We start from the raw sequence: 13,680 nt of genomic DNA on the forward strand, positions 1-13,680 counted from the left end.
TGAGATGAGCAATGTGCATCTGGTATTTCTATCTTTGTAGCTTTTTTTTGTTCATAAATAAATAGTGAATTTATCTTTTTCAGATTGCTTATTACATGGTATTTAAAGAACATCGTTACATGTATTCATTTATGATAATGTTGCCATTGATATTTTTAAATACATGTTAAACAATTTACTTTGATATTTTAAATGTGATATGAGTTATACAAATTACTTTGGTTAGCTATATAATCATAATAATCATCTTGAAATATTTTCATTTTCATTAGTGTTTGAGCAATCTATATTGTCATTTACTAAGGAAAATCATTATAGATCACATCTAGATAAATGTTGAACAATCTAAGGTTATAGAGTAGATTAATGCATATGATTTCCATTTGATTCATTGTTGTAAATCCATCTATTTCACTCCACTGTAAGCATTACACATTCATTCAATCACCTGTCATTGCGAAACGAGTCCCATTATATCTAGTCAAAGCCACTACCTAAACGGAAAAGGAGTTGTCTTAAGGTGCGACTCGGTGGTTTTTCCTCATGTTGATGCAGCGATTTCTGAGGCCTTAATACCTTCCTATGTTATGGCATTGACATCATGTATTAATCTATCTTGTAGGAATCTATATTGTTCTGGGGAGATGTAGGTCGACATTATTCCTTTGATCGTGACTGAAATGATTTTGTAGATCAACTTGTAAATAAGGTTACGTAATGAAATGGACCTATAATCTTGGAATGATCCTCTGTCACATTTTTTGTGTATAAGAGAAATGTAGGTCAAGTTAATATTTGGATGGATCATTCCCCCTCGTATAGACTCCTCGACCATCCCTCTCAAATCATCTCCCATAATATCAAAGAAATGCATAAAATAATCCATCCGTCAGGACCGGGGCATTTGTCCTTGGTCAAGGACTTCAAGACATACATTATCTCCTCGAATTCAACTGTCTTGTATAAGGCATCATTCTCGCGATCATCGAACATAGTGTGATGTGTTCGCACTCCAGACCTGTTCATCAGTGCAATGAGTCTCCTTCTTCTTGTAATAATTTTCAAAGTATGTGACCGCAGGCAACTAATTATATTGAAGGGTCTTCCTATTGAAGGTTCCCAAATTAATCATTTCTTTTAGGTTGATAACTAATTATATTGAAGGGTCTTCCTATTTAAGGTTCCCAAATTAATCATTTCTTTTAGGTTGATAAGCTTCTCGTATTTAACATGGGTATATTTATTTTTGTTTTATTCTAAATATTTATTAATGTTGGTATATATTGGTAGAATTTTAAATATTAAAAAGTGTGCATCTCTATTTCTATGGTTGTCTTTCACAATTATTTTATATAATTATATAACTATTATGCAAATTATTAAATAACAAATGGGATATTGTGAAAAAATGTTTTGTTTTTCACATTTACTAAATATAATGATTACAATTTTAAAATTACTATATAGAGTTTCACCCCACTTACAGGTATTTACTGAGGTTTCTTGTTTTTTTATATGGGTTAGGTGAAACTCTATATACGTGTCTGTACGACTTGCATTTCTATGTGCTTGGTCCAACCCAGCTACTGAAATTTCGAAGACAACCCCTGTTCTATTTGGATGATACGAATTGCATCGAATCCACGGTTCATAGTTATTTATTTTTGTCCTCCTTTTTTTTTTTCAGAAGAACTCATTCTCCCTCGGGTTATAACGATTTTCCCGTAATAGGAAAACCTACAATACTTGTCTTGGCAAGGGGGTTCAACTTCTATTCACAAGGTGCGTCTCGGTCCTTCAATTACGATTCTTTTCCTCACTTCACAATGATTTCTATAGTTCTCCAACCATTATTTGGTTATAGTATTGACATTGTCATATGGTTGCACCCTTTCCTATAGGAGCGATCAATTTGAATTCAGGATTCGTAAGGCGTACTTCCTGTAGGTAAAAATACCCATTCATTTCTTTGGAATTTGTTGCATTTATGTCTATTTCTGGAAAGCTAATTGCTAACTCAGATGTATTTTCTTCTACAGGTAACCTATACTCTGTACTCTACTTCTCATCCTTGAAATAGTGTTGATAAATAATTGAGATTTTCTTGACCTCACACACCTTCTTTCAATTAGGTTGGTTATCTTTCCAGTGACCCGAAGGAAATATTTATGTCATGCACTTGCTATAAAAATTTCCTTCTTAAGCTATGATGAGGTTTCATTGCATTTTAGTATAATTTCCCTCTGTTCAGGCAACGCCTAAGGCCGTGGTGGTAAAATTGTTATTATGGACCTATAGAAGACATATATGTCTGCGAGTATTAAAGGAAAAGATATTTAAGAGTTTTGTTTTCATTGTTAATGGTTTTTTTTTTCTTTTAATTCCTCGAGGCATAATTTGGATAAGTTATCCATAGGGCTCATTTAGTGTATTTACTCTATACGTATGTACTCGTATTTCTATATTCTCGTTATATGAACTTTTAAAGGAACTACTTTCCTTACATTGACAATTAAGGGTTTTCCTAATATCCTGTGGATCTATGTTACTCAATTTTTCTTTGTCCACAATATTATTATGAAAATGGCCCTCATAGGCTGAAATGAAATTATTTTTAGTTTATGATTATCTATAGGCTGAGATATAGAGTTCTCTGCAGTTATTGCATTTATTGAGATCATTTTGATTTCCTTATTGTTGTTATTCCAGTTATTTTATTCACCTATGATGTACATACTAATAAGTTTGGATTGTAATCATGTGTAAATAGGAACTATAAGATTTACTATTGTTCTATTTTCTTGAAATTTCATTCAGGATTTTGTTCTTCCTTTTAGATCCATCATTGGTTATTAATATATAGTACCATGCGATGAAGTTTCATAAATCGCCTAGAGAAAAGAACTAATATGAATGTTCTTTGAGAGATATGTGAATCAATTTGTTACACTATTTACTTTCATGGTTTCACATATTTGATGTCTAACTTGTTATCTGAGGTACTTGGAAATGTTCTATATTTGTTAAAAAAATTACGTGGTCATAAACCACCAGATCTTTGTTCTTTGTATTTTAGATCTATCCAGATCTACTATATTCTTGTTTCTCTATACAACATTTTAATTCAAGTAGTTTGTTATTCACGACATATAATAATTTGTGTTGTCCAAAAATGCTTCCGCTAACCATATGTAATCCTTAGTCAAGTTACAAACCACTATTAACATTATTGCCTTTGATTAATTAATTTTGTAATGTTCAAAGGGAACTATGGACTCACTCATGCGAACTCCTCTTTTATCTCATGCATTGTTTTTATAACAGATTTTAAAAATAGTCATAATCTAGGTTCTAATGTTAGTGCTTAAGGAATAAGTACACCACCTCCATTGATTACTTTTCCATGATCATGTAGTGTATATTTTTTTCTTCTTTTAGAGATAGATACCTACCAAATAAAATAAAACCCTATTTACACCTATCTCTAATCACTTCCTAGCATTGTATACAAACAACCTATTATAAAATATATAATGTCAAATCTAAATGAGAGAAGCCAAATTAATCCAAAAACATAACATAAATAGCCCAAGAGGAGAGAAACAATCGAATAATTATTGGTTGAATACCTTTATTCCATCAAACACACACTCATCCTTTTACAAACTGTTGAAATTTATATGAAAAAAATCCATTAAACGAATAACATCAATCCTTTTACAGGCCATTAAAATTCATAACAAATTTTTTTTGTTAAACGAACAACACCAATCCTTTTACAGGCCATTAAAAATCATAACAAAAATAGTTTGCTAAGAAAACAACATTAGCAAATACAACATACTTGTGATTTATATAATCTAACTATAAACTATGCTGGAAAACACTTGGGAAAGTCACTTTTCCTCCCAACCATGAATCATTTCATCTATGGTTCCCCCAATGCAGATATCTTATTTTCTTTGAATCAACAACCTCTTGTGATTCTAGGAAAAGTTTTTTATGCCTTATTTCCCTTCCTTGAGCGATGTCTTGCTTTCTAGGGTCTACCAACGCTAATAGCCTATGTTTCTTTCTATATTTTGAAAAAATTATCTTCCCCTTTTTCTTTAAATCCCACACTAAATGATTTAATATATTTTTCTCTCCAACCTATTAAATCTTATTAAGAAACCCCTAGGATTTATAGGAGTGATTTTAGGGAAGTTTGTCATATCTTATCCAACCATATTAGTTTCTAGATCATGACAATAATCTCTAAAACTCAAGTGTTTCTTTCCTAATAATTTCCTTTTCCATTTATCTAATTTATTAATTACATCATCATATTTTATTTCCAATTGAGTTTAGTATGGCTTTCTAGCCATCACAACTAAAACAAAAATATTTACATAGAAATAGAGGGTTATCACACACCATGAGGCCCTCCATTAGAAAGCGGAACCCAAATTTTTTTAAGGTACCTCAGGTTTTATATTGCCTTAAGGGGAGAGACCATTCTAAAAAAAAATTCAAGAAAGGGAGTGCTCATATAATTTTGAAAAGGTGTTATTTTTTAAGCCTTAATTAAAAAAAAATAGATTTAATTTAAACTCGAGCCCTGCAAATACATATCTAAAAGTTGTTGGACGTCCTTGTGAAAGATGTTGGGACAAGATGGTGAATCCACTTGCATATACATACATGAATGAAGCAAATAAATTCCATGGCATGAACTACATCAACTGGAAATTCAAGCTACAAACATTATTGGAAGGTTATGGCGCTTGGACTATCACAAAGGGAGAAGAAGAAAATCCTACTGCAAGTTCAATAGTTGCATCAATTCAGAAAAAGGAGAAGAAAGAGAATAAAACAAAGGTATTATTAAGGATGTTTGTTAAAGATAATGTAATTTATTATATTCATGATTTTCAAACCTCTAATGCGACCTAGAATGCATTGAAGGAGGTATATGAAACTAAGAATACAAATCGAGTCTTGTTTCTGAAGAGTAAGCTCCTGTATATTAATATGGAAGAGAATGAATATGTTAGTGCCTTTATTTATAGAATTAAGGACTTGAAATATAAGTTGGGAGATATAGGAGAATCAGTACTTGCTACTAATCTTGTGACAATCACTTTAAATGGAATGCTAAAGGACTATCTTATGTTTATTACAGGTCTTGCAGTAAGGGAGAAAATGGAAAACTTTGAGGAATTGACAAGTATACTACTCTAGGAAGAAGAGAGGCGCACGAATTTGAATCCTCAGAATCCAGATTTGGCACTGCTGGAATAGAAGAAATTCTTCAAATGGAAATAAGGAGGAGAAAGTAAAGGTGGAGGCTCATCTCATAAAAGGACATTTCCAAAAACAAATCAAGGTATGTCATTTGTTATAATTGACTCTGGAATGAATTTTTTTTACTGTGGTAAAAGTGGCCATTTAGCCAGAGACTATTATAAGAAGAAAAATGATGAAGCTAGGCATTATAAACATAGAAGATATTCAGGTCGTTTTGTAGGAGAAGGCTTGAATTCTGATCTCAAAAATCTTAAGTTGTTTATCTCTAATGTTGTGTTGTCGGCTAAAACAGATGATGTTAATGCTTGGTTTGTGGACTTTAGAGCTTCTATCCATATAATGTGAAATGAGGAATGGTATGAAAAATTCAAGGAAATAAAAAATGGTGGGAGAATTTTTCTTAGTGATGATCGTGCACATCATATCATGGGATATGGAGATATTTCAGTGACCTTACTAATTGGCACTGTGAGGTGCATTCATAATTTTATGTATGTGCCTCGAATCAATAAAAAATTGACCTCTGTGTCCACAATTACAGATTAGAATCTGAAGGTTGAATTCTTCAAAACATGTTGCATAGTGAAATTATTTTGGATCATTGCAAACTTGTTTCTTCAAGAGTCAGAGTTGGAGGCCTGTACAAGATTGATGTTACCAACTGTAGTATACCTAGGGGGGATAATACAGGGTACAAAGGGAGGTACCCAATGGAATAATAATGGATGGGCAATCGTAATAAATAAGGTGGTTAACCTGTATCATGTAAGGGATCACAAGTAGTTAGCAATAATGTAATAATCCCATGGTATTGGATAGATGGTATTGAGGGAACCATGGTAATGACCCATGGTATTATATGTATGAGGCCCATATAGAGGCTAGAGACTCCACATTATGGGATGCCAAGGAATATTGTATGAATAAGCGTATGGCTTATGGAGTGTTCTCCTTCCTTAAGGAGTGAATGTATGGTGTTGCCCTACCTTAAGGGTTTTGAATCAATAAAGTGAATCATTTCTATCTATTTATATCTTATTATTTCTAGGTTTGTTTGTATTATCTTATATTTTCATATCAGATCTATAACAAGTGGTATCAGAGCACTTTCTTGGGCAAAAGTGGAGAATTTTTTTTTTTTTTTTGCAGGAACTTTCGGGGGCAGCGAGTTTGCAGATTAGATCTATATGTTTTGGGGAAAAATATGCAAAATATAATTGTAGATCTGAATTCTTTGTGAATAAATACCCAAGTTCAAAAAAAAAAAATTGAACAAATCGGAGTCTAGATGAAGGAGATATCGTTGAGCTAAAAATCAGTGGTGTTGCAGACATTTTTTGGGGTGGCGAGTTTACAGATCAGATCTGTACGTTTTGGTGCAAAATATTCAAAATTTAATTGCAAATCTGGATTGTTTTTGAAAAAAATATCCAATTTAAAAAAAAAAAAAATCAGCCGAATCGGAGTCCAAATGAGAGAAATATTACTGATTTAAAAATCAGTTGGAGTGCAGACATTTTTTCAGGGCAGCGATTTGCGGCATAGATTTGTATGTTCTGGTGAGAAATCTACAAAATCTAATTGTAGATTTAGATTATTTGTGAATAAAATACCCAATTTCAAAAAAAACATCAATCAAATCGGAGTCTGGATGAGGGAGATATCACTGATTTAAAATCTGCTATTTTTTCAGCAAATTTTTGTGACGGCGGGATAGTTGCAGCGTGAATAGGAAATTCCAGTGCCTAGATCAGGATTTCTACCACATGAGAAGATGCAAAATGGTTGTTCAATTTCTGAAAACAGGTCATAATAGGGATTCTGAGCAATATTGACGGAATTGTGGCCATTTCAGAATTTTGCCAAGTAAGTGAATGTTTTTCAAAACCCTCTTCATGGCAGTTCTATGTTTTACGGGAAAGGATAATGGTCCTACTATTGAAGAATAGATAAAAGAAAAAAATTCATTATGGGCACATCATTGGAGATTTTTTGTAGTGGGTAATTTTCAAGATGAGGTGGCCACATGATGGGGATTACTTAACCAAAAGAAGTGTTCCAACTTGCCCAATGATGAATTTGAAAAATTACTTTTAGACAGATGGTATCATGCTAGAAAACAAGATAATGAGAAACATGTGGGGTTATTTCCTACTGATATCTCCTTATTGAAGGTTCATCGATTGATTCAGAAGGAGAAAATCATTGTGTCTATAAATCCTAGCTGTAAGCATAATTTTATCAATGTTAATTTGGCAAAAAAATTGCAAGTTCCAGCCAAACACATTGAAAACACACAGGTTAATGATGAGGATGTGCAAGTTTATAAGGATTTAAAGATTTCTATGGATAAGTATGTGTTGCATGGTGATTTTTATACTTCAGATATGGATAACATTGTTGTAGCTCCAAATCTCACTCTTATGGTTTGTGATGCTGCACTCATGGCCTAGGGAAACCCCTCCTTCCAGACCTAGTCCTAAAATTTAAAAAACAGTGTTTTATCCCTTATACGCGACATTGCCTTGAGTTAAACGCGTGTATACGTGGGTCTGTGTATACCCAACCCGCGTATATGTATTAAAACACTTAAAAAAATATAAAATTCCTTATTTCCGGGCGGAGATCACGGGTTTTACCTGCTGATCACCTGTTAGTGCCCGTGGCCCAACTGTTCCCAACCAACTCCCAACTAAAAAACTACTTTGGGAGAGGTATAAAAAGACCTCAAAGGGAAGGCCTAAAGGAAGAGAGAAGAGAGAGAAAGGTTATTATGCTGATATTTTTCCCCTAACCAGGTCTGAAGTCCCTTGTGCCTTCTGTACTTCCCCCATTTGTACAGGAAACTCTTGTTTCCTTGTGTGTTGATGTTCATCCATTACTTGTGACATCATGGAGAGAGTCATGGAAGGAGTTTGTTAAAGGCTTGAGGCTGGAACGGATCTGGAAGGAAGCTTTGCTTGGAGCCTGCTGAAGGTGACTCAGGTGAAATCATTCCTTTTTATGTACTTTATTTGTCTATAATAAAAGAAACACATGTCTTGGTTCCCGAAATGAATCCTCTTTATGTTAATGATATTCATGTTTAGAATTCATATGTAGATGGTTGTTTGGATTTCATAACTAACTACCTTTATTTATAACATGAAGATGGTTTCTTTATAAGGTTTTGTCCATATACTTTTGTGTTCTTTGGAATTGGTTGTTTTGCAGGACAAAAGAGAAGAAGGGAACTCCAAGAAGGGTTTGGACCCTAAGGGCCTTCTCAAATGTAGGACCTAAGGTACGCACCCTTTACAATAGAATTTTCTTATAATAGCATAATGGCTGTGTGAATGTGTGCTTCTTTGAATAGACAACTTTCAGTCTACTAGGGTTTCAACCCAAAAAGCCCTAGGGGAGCATTTCCCTCCATCAAACATGGATGTTGTTTTGGGATATCCTTGGATGGAATCCGTGGGTACTATCAATATTAATGTGTATAATAAATTCTTGAGGCTCTGGTATAAAAAGAAGAAAATTACATTACAGGATATTTCCATCAATAAATAGGTAGAGTCCACGGAGGTTGAAGCAGAAGATGTTCCAAGGACTGACATATCAGATGATGAGCCTTTGATGTTCGACAATCAAACACAAATAGAGGTTGAAGCAGAAAAGTTTATAGGTACTGATACATCAGATGAGGACTCAATGGTTGAAGTAATATTGGAAGATAATAAACAACATCAGGCATCGCAACATGTACCAGATACCATTCAGGCTCCACTGTTGATTGAAACTTCAGCATATCACCACCCACATCACCCGGCAAGAAAAAAACCAACAAGATGGCAAGGAATTAGCCACAAGGACAACAACCCCCACATGATAGATAGGAAGGAGCGGCGATCCACCTACTACACATCAACACAGAAGAGCCACCATGGTCAACTTCCATCTCAAGCGAGTGAGGCACCAGCTGGATCAAGGGTTCACCTTTCCCTTGGATGGCTAGATGCACGTGCATGGTACCAGTGGACTACTCTTTTGAGTAGATCTTATTATTTGTGTTCTTCCCATGTTTCGAGGATGAAACATGTCAAGGGGGGTGGAATGTAGTATACCTAGGGGGGATAATATGGGGTACAAAGGGAGGTACCCAATGGAATAATAATGGGATGGGAAATAGTAATAAATAAGGTGGTTAACCCGTATCATGTAAGGGACCACAAGTAGTTAGCAATAATTAATAAGCCCGTGGTATTAGATAGATGTTATTGAGGGAACCATGGCAATGACCCATGGTATTGTATGTGTGAGGCCTGTAAAGAGGCTAGAGACTCCACATTGAGGGATCTCAAGGATTATTGTATGAACAGGCATATGGCTTGTGGAGTGTTCTCCTTCCTTAAGAAGTGAATGTATGGTGTTGCCCTACCTTAAGGGTTTGATATTAATAAAGTGAATCATTTCTATCTATTTCGATCTTATTATTCTTTGGTTTATTTATATTATCTTATATTTCTGGGTCAGATCTATAACACCAGCAAAAGTCATCAAGCACTTACTTCTACAACTATGTCAACAAAAAGTCTTTAGCATCATAGGTATGGTCACATCAATTATCATGATCTATTGTTGCTGCATAAACAAAGTATGGTTGAAGGACTTCCTATGTTAAATAATCAATATGCTGCTTGTGAAGGTTGTGCATTAGGAAGAATTCACATAGATGAATTCCCCTTTAATTCTAATAGGAAAAGAAGGCATGTATTAGAACTTGTGGATTCTAATGTTTTTGGACCCATGGAGACCAGATACCTAGGAGGTGCCTATTATTTTATGTTGTTTATTGATGATTTCACAAGGTACAATTGGATGTACTTCCTTAGGAAAAAGTGTGACGTTTTTTAGTATTTAAAATAATTAAAAATCATTACAAAGAAGCAAATATGGAAGTTTATAAATATTCTTCATTTAAATATGGGGGAGAACACATATTGGGGAAATTCATTAAGTACTGCAAGGATCATGGAATACTACAGTAATTCACAATACCCTACACTCCACAACATAACAATGTTGTATAAAGGAAAAACATGACATTCATGGAGTATTCATGGAGTATGATCCAAGGTAAGAACCTCTCAAATGTTTTTTTGGAATAGGCTATTAGTACTACTGTTTATTTAAATAATAGAAGTCCAACATGGTATCTTTATTTCAAGACCCCATTCGAAGCCTTATATGGTTTTAAACTTGTTGGACACCTAATCCTCTATGGGTTAGTGTGGAAGCTGAAAAACCAAAAGGAAGTCCAAGAGATCTTGGGATGTGGAACCCAACGGTCACACCATGTACTATAAATGTATATTTTTTGTTAATAATAAATACACTCTCATGTTTATCTCTCATATTGCTATTGCTGCTATGTGTGTGTTTAACATGGTATCAGAGCAGGCGTATTCCTGCCTTGCATAATTACTTTGAGCCATTTGTTTTATGGCCTTTCTGTGCAGGTCATTTCTGCCATCAGTACTGCATTTCATGAATATTTTCTTAGCTAAATTCTAGCTGCAACCTCTGTCATTTCTCCAGTGCCATTTTTCGCTTCCCTCTACTTTGTAACTCCTTATTCTGACACTGAATCCTATGCAAACTGGCTAGCCTAGCAGCTCTGACGCTTCCACTAGCTTGAACACACTATTCACTATTATTCTCTGCTCCTGACACTGCTCCACCTGCTATTCACTATTATTCTCTGCATACAAAACGCTATTGCATTCAATCTAATCTTACCGCCATTCCTTGGGTCTCCATCACACGCACCATAAACACAACATTATTAATAACGTTGTATAATACCACACTGCACACATGAGACCGAGCATGACACCCACTCTAACAATTAGATAAGGAACTGAGGAATTCACTGTCGATATTTGGTTCCTTCCTGTGCTCATATCATTTGTTCGATGACAGAGAACACTCAGCCCAAACCGAGACCTCGTTCTGGTGAATGGTTGAAGCTGGTACAACTGTGGAGAGTCTGGCCACTTTGCTAAAGACTACACCAACGGTGGTGGTGCTGGTGTTGGTGGCGATGGTGGCAGTGAAGGGGGCTGTTGTTATCAGTGCAGTGACTTCGGCCATTTTTCCCGAGATTGCCCTAAACCGTGAAGGTTAGGCATATCGGAAGCCTGCATCCAAAAAATTTGCTACCTGTAGGAGCTGTGGTCCCGTGACAGTCGAACGAAGGTGAATTAAAGGTGGAGGTGACCTCTCCTGCGCAAATGTGTTTTATATACGGTGTATCGACTTAACGTTTAGTGGTATCGACCACTGGTTCTCAACATTGAATGGTATCATGTATTATGGTATTACCATTTATTTGTGCACTCTTAGTAGTTATATAACATTTATTTGTGCACTCTTAGCAATTATACGGTACCACTACTCGGAAAATTATGGTGATTATTGCCCAGCTCTATAGTAGCCCTGAGAAATTCCAGTTGTGACATATCAATTCACCTAAGTGCTTACAATAATTCTCAATCCTTGCCTACACCAGTCCTTTCATTTCTCAGGTTTTTTATTACCCCATAACGCTCCATCTTTGCAACTCCTAGTGCACTTTCTCTGCAATGTCCACTGTCCTTCTATTACCTGAGTAAAAAAAAAGATCAATTAAAATGTATACACTAGAGAGGAGGAAGTGAGTAATGAGTTCCATATTGTTATCCTTATTATGAGTATTTATATTAGTTCGCCATTTCCTAGTCGTATTCTTCCAACTATTAAAGAAAGTTGTGTTTATCATGATATTTCTACCATTGATGGTGCTTTGACGTGTGGAGCTTGTTATTGCTCCTTGCAGCTCACAGGATTAGAGTACACAAAATAACCATTCATCTGCCAAGCAATATCGAAATACTTGGCTTCAAAAAGAATCTACACATAAGCCTGAAAGAGAATACTCAAGGGTCTCCCTGGCCTTGAATCTGTAGAGGACTTTGTTGCAGAAATGATCTAATGTGTGTCCCCCACATATTGAATGCATGTTTGGTTAAAAATCTACATTGAATCATGGAAATGGTATGGTTAATTTCCTTGGTTCATTGGATGGATATATTGAGCTGAGCCGCGAGTAATATAATGTGCATTGAGACGGTGAATCTAGTTGGGGGCAAGAACCATGGAGCCAAAGATTCACACCTAGGTCCAAGATTTGGTTACTGCTGCTATAAGTCAATTTCCTCTCATTTTGCCAGAAAAGATAACTGAAAAGGAGGACGAGTTTGAAGAATATACAAGGGGATGAGTTCTGGTTGCTAGGGGAATGATTTGCCTGTGCTAGAGGTCAGATTTCTGAAGTACCCAAGAAGTTTGAGTTCCTTTCTTTGTGTTTTGTCTAGTCCCTTAGCTGGGCTGAGATTCATTGAGAACAGAGGGAATTGCATCACTTTACTACTACTGGAAGAGCCTCCTTTACTTGGGGAGTATCTCTACCATTAGAAGGATGCAATTGCATCTAAAATATTGGGATCAAGCTACGGTTAATGAAAGTTGTGTTTGATGTGGTGTGAAGAGATTGAGTTTTGGACTGAACGTGCCCAAGTCTTCTTACAAAGGATTGGTTCCTTGTTCTTGTGCTACACATGAGCACTGAAGAAGCATCAGATAGCAGGGTCTAAGCGTTTATTGATTCATCATAATTTTGAATCATCACCATAGAGAGGAGTCGACAATCTGTCGTAAAAACAATCTTGAGAACTGTGCATCAATAGACCTCATATTGCATCCATTTTATTATGCTTCAAGATAATTCGTCACCAACAAAGAGGTATACACAATCCAGGCACTCAGAAATTGATTTCTTCTTCCAACGACTTTAGTAGCTCGTTGTCACATTATGTTTAAGGTTGTTGTTCAATATTTTTGCTGACTATTGGATTTGAGAATAGGGGCCTGATTTCCATAGTGCGACTAAGGGCAGGGGGTTGTGCTTGACTTACAAAGCTAAAAAAAAAATAAAAAATTAGAAACAAAAAATAGCCTGTGTCACCATGGTTTAATATTTGTCCTGTATTGTTTTGGTGGTTATGGATTTTTTTGTTTTAAGCTTGTGGATGTGTGGTGGTTGCTCCATTTAATTTTATATGCTGGTCATGAGTGAACTGTTATGCATATGTAATGGATTGTGAATAAATTAGAATCATTATTGTCAGTTGGTTGGAGGATAAGTCTTTGAGTTGAAGTCTTAGTATGTACATTGAATAGAGTTATTGCACACTAGTTATTTGGTGCACATTTATGGAGGATATTGCAGTGACATTGAATTGTGAGTGATTGTTGCTTCTTCCTCATTGGTTAATAGTTGTGATCAGTTTCTTTAAAGTGTAAGTTTGA

This window comes from Pinus tabuliformis, chromosome 3_1, assembly GCF_031772625.1.
Source record: "Pinus tabuliformis cultivar Carrire ecotype Pingquan chromosome 3_1, CPIR1, whole genome shotgun sequence".
NCBI classification, from domain to species: Eukaryota; Viridiplantae; Streptophyta; class Pinopsida; order Pinales; family Pinaceae; genus Pinus; species Pinus tabuliformis.